This window comes from Anoplopoma fimbria, unplaced genomic scaffold (genome assembly GCF_027596085.1).
Source record: "Anoplopoma fimbria isolate UVic2021 breed Golden Eagle Sablefish unplaced genomic scaffold, Afim_UVic_2022 Un_contig_11962_pilon_pilon, whole genome shotgun sequence".
NCBI classification, from domain to species: Eukaryota; Metazoa; Chordata; class Actinopteri; order Perciformes; family Anoplopomatidae; genus Anoplopoma; species Anoplopoma fimbria.
The window spans coordinates 1-5850 of NW_026551528.1; the positions used below are offsets into that span (position 1 = coordinate 1).

At 43.5% G+C, this 5850-nt stretch overlaps 10 non-coding genes across 10 annotated transcripts; all 10 read left to right on the top strand.

The window, feature by feature from the left end:
• The first annotated feature begins 348 nt into the window (after window positions 1-348).
• LOC129115627 (5S ribosomal RNA) lies at window positions 349-467 on the top strand. The gene has a single exon (XR_008533184.1). It is a non-coding gene; the product is annotated as a 5S ribosomal RNA (ribosomal RNA).
• Window positions 468-846: 379 nt separating this feature from the next.
• On the top strand, window positions 847-965 carry LOC129115634 (5S ribosomal RNA). The gene has a single exon (XR_008533190.1). It is a non-coding gene; the product is annotated as a 5S ribosomal RNA (ribosomal RNA).
• A 379-nt stretch (window positions 966-1344) lies between these two features.
• Window positions 1345-1463, top strand: LOC129115635 (5S ribosomal RNA). Its single transcript, XR_008533191.1, has one exon. It is a non-coding gene; the product is annotated as a 5S ribosomal RNA (ribosomal RNA).
• A 379-nt stretch (window positions 1464-1842) lies between these two features.
• Window positions 1843-1961, top strand: LOC129115636 (5S ribosomal RNA). Its single transcript, XR_008533192.1, has one exon. It is a non-coding gene; the product is annotated as a 5S ribosomal RNA (ribosomal RNA).
• Window positions 1962-2339: 378 nt separating this feature from the next.
• Window positions 2340-2458, top strand: LOC129115637 (5S ribosomal RNA). Its single transcript, XR_008533193.1, has one exon. It is a non-coding gene; the product is annotated as a 5S ribosomal RNA (ribosomal RNA).
• Window positions 2459-2837: 379 nt separating this feature from the next.
• On the top strand, window positions 2838-2956 carry LOC129115628 (5S ribosomal RNA). The gene has a single exon (XR_008533185.1). It is a non-coding gene; the product is annotated as a 5S ribosomal RNA (ribosomal RNA).
• An 815-nt stretch (window positions 2957-3771) lies between these two features.
• LOC129115629 (5S ribosomal RNA) lies at window positions 3772-3890 on the top strand. Its single transcript, XR_008533186.1, has one exon. It is a non-coding gene; the product is annotated as a 5S ribosomal RNA (ribosomal RNA).
• A 379-nt stretch (window positions 3891-4269) lies between these two features.
• On the top strand, window positions 4270-4388 carry LOC129115630 (5S ribosomal RNA). The gene has a single exon (XR_008533187.1). It is a non-coding gene; the product is annotated as a 5S ribosomal RNA (ribosomal RNA).
• A 379-nt stretch (window positions 4389-4767) lies between these two features.
• On the top strand, window positions 4768-4886 carry LOC129115632 (5S ribosomal RNA). The gene has a single exon (XR_008533188.1). It is a non-coding gene; the product is annotated as a 5S ribosomal RNA (ribosomal RNA).
• A 379-nt stretch (window positions 4887-5265) lies between these two features.
• On the top strand, window positions 5266-5384 carry LOC129115633 (5S ribosomal RNA). The gene has a single exon (XR_008533189.1). It is a non-coding gene; the product is annotated as a 5S ribosomal RNA (ribosomal RNA).
• The last annotated feature ends 466 nt before the right edge of the window (window positions 5385-5850 follow it).

Below are 5850 nucleotides of genomic sequence, written 5' to 3' on the forward strand. Positions count from 1 at the left end.
CGCTGCTGCTTTTCAGTGGACACCGACAGGGTGGGAAGGAAATAGCTAGATCATGACTTGCCGGTATAGAAATGACACAAATCCAGTTAAATGATGGCTTTCATCATTCCTAAGCTCATCGATCATTTTCTTTTCAATTTTATGCTAACGTATTCTACATTTCAACAGTAAATATTAATCTTTTTACTGCACTACATTTGTGATCCTTATAGCCACTTTGTACATTCTGATTTGACATTTAAAAGCTGTGAGTGTGTCTGGCAATCTGCAGGCGCTCCCTGTATAGACGAAAGAGCAAAGCGTGGTGATATAGTATCTTTAAAAGGCCCTTTGGTAGGCGCAATATTTGCTTACGGCCATACCACCCTGAACACGCCCGATCTCGTCTGATCTCGGAAGCTAAGCAGGGTCGGGCCTGGTCAGTACTTGGATGGGAGACCGCCTGGGAATACCAGGTGCTGTAAGCTTTTTCACTCCTCTTTACAAAAAGCAGAGGGCGCTGCTGCTTTTTCAGTGGACACCGACAGGGTGGGAAGGAAATAGCTAGATCATGACTTGCCGGTATAGAAATGACACAAATCCAGTTAAATGATGGCTTTCATCATTCCTAAGCTCATCGATCATTTTCTTTTCAATTTTATGCTAACGTATTCTACATTTCAACAGTAAATATTAATCTTTTTACTGCACTACATTTGTGATCCTTATAGCCACTTTGTACATTCTGATTTGACATTTAAAAGCTGTGAGTGTGTCTGGCAATCTGCAGGCGCTCCCTGTATAGACGAAAGAGCAAAGCGTGGTGATATAGTATCTTTAAAAGGCCCTTTGGTAGGCGCAATATTTGCTTACGGCCATACCACCCTGAACACGCCCGATCTCGTCTGATCTCGGAAGCTAAGCAGGGTCGGGCCTGGTCAGTACTTGGATGGGAGACCGCCTGGGAATACCAGGTGCTGTAAGCTTTTTCACTCCTCTTTACAAAAAGCAGAGGGCGCTGCTGCTTTTTCAGTGGACACCGACAGGGTGGGAAGGAAATAGCTAGATCATGACTTGCCGGTATAGAAATGACACAAATCCAGTTAAATGATGGCTTTCATCATTCCTAAGCTCATCGATCATTTTCTTTTCAATTTTATGCTAACGTATTCTACATTTCAACAGTAAATATTAATCTTTTTACTGCACTACATTTGTGATCCTTATAGCCACTTTGTACATTCTGATTTGACATTTAAAAGCTGTGAGTGTGTCTGGCAATCTGCAGGCGCTCCCTGTATAGACGAAAGAGCAAAGCGTGGTGATATAGTATCTTTAAAAGGCCCTTTGGTAGGCGCAATATTTGCTTACGGCCATACCACCCTGAACACGCCCGATCTCGTCTGATCTCGGAAGCTAAGCAGGGTCGGGCCTGGTCAGTACTTGGATGGGAGACCGCCTGGGAATACCAGGTGCTGTAAGCTTTTTCACTCCTCTTTACAAAAAGCAGAGGGCGCTGCTGCTTTTTCAGTGGACACCGACAGGGTGGGAAGGAAATAGCTAGATCATGACTTGCCGGTATAGAAATGACACAAATCCAGTTAAATGATGGCTTTCATCATTCCTAAGCTCATCGATCATTTTCTTTTCAATTTTATGCTAACGTATTCTACATTTCAACAGTAAATATTAATCTTTTTACTGCACTACATTTGTGATCCTTATAGCCACTTTGTACATTCTGATTTGACATTTAAAAGCTGTGAGTGTGTCTGGCAATCTGCAGGCGCTCCCTGTATAGACGAAAGAGCAAAGCGTGGTGATATAGTATCTTTAAAAGGCCCTTTGGTAGGCGCAATATTTGCTTACGGCCATACCACCCTGAACACGCCCGATCTCGTCTGATCTCGGAAGCTAAGCAGGGTCGGGCCTGGTCAGTACTTGGATGGGAGACCGCCTGGGAATACCAGGTGCTGTAAGCTTTTTCACTCCTCTTTACAAAAAGCAGAGGGCGCTGCTGCTTTTTCAGTGGACACCGACAGGGTGGGAAGGAAATAGCTAGATCATGACTTGCCGGTATAGAAATGACACAAATCCAGTTAAATGATGGCTTTCATCATTCCTAAGCTCATCGATCATTTTCTTTTCAATTTTATGCTAACGTATTCTACATTTCAACAGTAAATATTAATCTTTTTACTGCACTACATTTGTGATCCTTATAGCCACTTTGTACATTCTGATTTGACATTTAAAAGCTGTGAGTGTGTCTGGCAATCTGCAGGCGCTCCCTGTATAGACGAAAGAGCAAAGCGTGGTGATATAGTATCTTTAAAGGCCCTTTGGTAGGCGCAATATTTGCTTACGGCCATACCACCCTGAACACGCCCGATCTCGTCTGATCTCGGAAGCTAAGCAGGGTCGGGCCTGGTCAGTACTTGGATGGGAGACCGCCTGGGAATACCAGGTGCTGTAAGCTTTTTCACTCCTCTTTACAAAAAGCAGAGGGCGCTGCTGCTTTTTCAGTGGACACCGACAGGGTGGGAAGGAAATAGCTAGATCATGACTTGCCGGTATAGAAATGACACAAATCCAGTTAAATGATGGCTTTCATCATTCCTAAGCTCATCGATCATTTTCTTTTCAATTTTATGCTAACGTATTCTACATTTCAACAGTAAATATTAATCTTTTTACTGCACTACATTTGTGATCCTTATAGCCACTTTGTACATTCTGATTTGACATTTAAAAGCTGTGAGTGTGTCTGGCAATCTGCAGGCGCTCCCTGTATAGACGAAAGAGCAAAGCGTGGTGATATAGTATCTTTAAAAGGCCCTTTGGTAGGCGCAATATTTGCTTACGGCCATACCACCCTGAACACGCCCGATCTCGTCTGATCTCGGAAGCTAAGCAGGGTCGGGCCTGGTCAGTACTTGGATGGGAGACCGCCTGGGAATACCAGGTGCTGTAAGCTTTTTCACTCCTCTTTACAAAAAGCAGAGGCGCTGCTGCTTTTTCAGTGGACACCGACAGGGTGGGAAGGAAATAGCTAGATCATGACTTGCCGGTATAGAAATGACACAAATCCAGTTAAATGATGGCTTTCATCATTCCTAAGCTCATCGATCATTTTCTTTTCAATTTTATGCTAACGTATTCTACATTTCAACAGTAAATATTAATCTTTTTACTGCACTACATTTGTGATCCTTATAGCCACTTTGTACATTCTGATTTGACATTTAAAAGCTGTGAGTGTGTCTGGCAATCTGCAGGCGCTCCCTGTATAGACGAAAGAGCAAAGCGTGGTGATATAGTATCTTTAAAGGCCCTTTGGTAGGCGCAATATTTTTCGGGCCTGGTCAGTACTTGGATGGGAGACCGCCTGGGAATACCAGGTGCTGTAAGCTTTTTCACTCCTCTTTACAAAAAGCAGAGGGCGCTGCTGCTTTTTCAGTGGACACCGACAGGGTGGGAAGGAAATAGCTAGATCATGACTTGCCGGTATAGAAATGACACAAATCCAGTTAAATGATGGCTTTCATCATTCCTAAGCTCATCGATCATTTTCTTTTCAATTTTATGCTAACGTATTCTACATTTCAACAGTAAATATTAATCTTTTTACTGCACTACATTTGTGATCCTTATAGCCACTTTGTACATTCTGATTTGACATTTAAAAGCTGTGAGTGTGTCTGGCAATCTGCAGGCGCTCCCTGTATAGACGAAAGAGCAAAGCGTGGTGATATAGTATCTTTAAAAGGCCCTTTGGTAGGCGCAATATTTGCTTACGGCCATACCACCCTGAACACGCCCGATCTCGTCTGATCTCGGAAGCTAAGCAGGGTCGGGCCTGGTCAGTACTTGGATGGGAGACCGCCTGGGAATACCAGGTGCTGTAAGCTTTTTCACTCCTCTTTACAAAAAGCAGAGGGCGCTGCTGCTTTTTCAGTGGACACCGACAGGGTGGGAAGGAAATAGCTAGATCATGACTTGCCGGTATAGAAATGACACAAATCCAGTTAAATGATGGCTTTCATCATTCCTAAGCTCATCGATCATTTTCTTTTCAATTTTATGCTAACGTATTCTACATTTCAACAGTAAATATTAATCTTTTTACTGCACTACATTTGTGATCCTTATAGCCACTTTGTACATTCTGATTTGACATTTAAAAGCTGTGAGTGTGTCTGGCAATCTGCAGGCGCTCCCTGTATAGACGAAAGAGCAAAGCGTGGTGATATAGTATCTTTAAAAGGCCCTTTGGTAGGCGCAATATTTGCTTACGGCCATACCACCCTGAACACGCCCGATCTCGTCTGATCTCGGAAGCTAAGCAGGGTCGGGCCTGGTCAGTACTTGGATGGGAGACCGCCTGGGAATACCAGGTGCTGTAAGCTTTTTCACTCCTCTTTACAAAAAGCAGAGGGCGCTGCTGCTTTTTCAGTGGACACCGACAGGGTGGGAAGGAAATAGCTAGATCATGACTTGCCGGTATAGAAATGACACAAATCCAGTTAAATGATGGCTTTCATCATTCCTAAGCTCATCGATCATTTTCTTTTCAATTTTATGCTAACGTATTCTACATTTCAACAGTAAATATTAATCTTTTTACTGCACTACATTTGTGATCCTTATAGCCACTTTGTACATTCTGATTTGACATTTAAAAGCTGTGAGTGTGTCTGGCAATCTGCAGGCGCTCCCTGTATAGACGAAAGAGCAAAGCGTGGTGATATAGTATCTTTAAAAGGCCCTTTGGTAGGCGCAATATTTGCTTACGGCCATACCACCCTGAACACGCCCGATCTCGTCTGATCTCGGAAGCTAAGCAGGGTCGGGCCTGGTCAGTACTTGGATGGGAGACCGCCTGGGAATACCAGGTGCTGTAAGCTTTTTCACTCCTCTTTACAAAAAGCAGAGGGCGCTGCTGCTTTTTCAGTGGACACCGACAGGGTGGGAAGGAAATAGCTAGATCATGACTTGCCGGTATAGAAATGACACAAATCCAGTTAAATGATGGCTTTCATCATTCCTAAGCTCATCGATCATTTTCTTTTCAATTTTATGCTAACGTATTCTACATTTCAACAGTAAATATTAATCTTTTTACTGCACTACATTTGTGATCCTTATAGCCACTTTGTACATTCTGATTTGACATTTAAAAGCTGTGAGTGTGTCTGGCAATCTGCAGGCGCTCCCTGTATAGACGAAAGAGCAAAGCGTGGTGATATAGTATCTTTAAAAGGCCCTTTGGTAGGCGCAATATTTGCTTACGGCCATACCACCCTGAACACGCCCGATCTCGTCTGATCTCGGAAGCTAAGCAGGGTCGGGCCTGGTCAGTACTTGGATGGGAGACCGCCTGGGAATACCAGGTGCTGTAAGCTTTTTCACTCCTCTTTACAAAAAGCAGGGCGCTGCTGCTTTCAGTGGACACCGATACTTGGATGGGAGACCGCCTGGGAATACCAGGTGCTGTAAGCTTTTTTCACTCCTCTTTACAAAAAGCAGAGGGCGCTGCTGCTTTTTCAGTGGACACCGACAGGGTGGGAAGGAAATAGCTAGATCATGACTTGCCGGTATAGAAATGACACAAATCCAGTTAAATGATGGCTTTCATCATTCCTAAGCTCATCGATCATTTTCTTTTCAATTTTATGCTAACGTATTCTACATTTCAACAGTAAATATTAATCTTTTTACTGCACTACATTTGTGATCCTTATAGCCACTTTGTACATTCTGATTTGACATTTAAAAGCTGTGAGTGTGTCTGGCAATCTGCAGGCGCTCCCTGTATAGACGAAAGAGCAAAGCGTGGTGATATAGTATCTTTAAAAGGCCCTTTGGTAG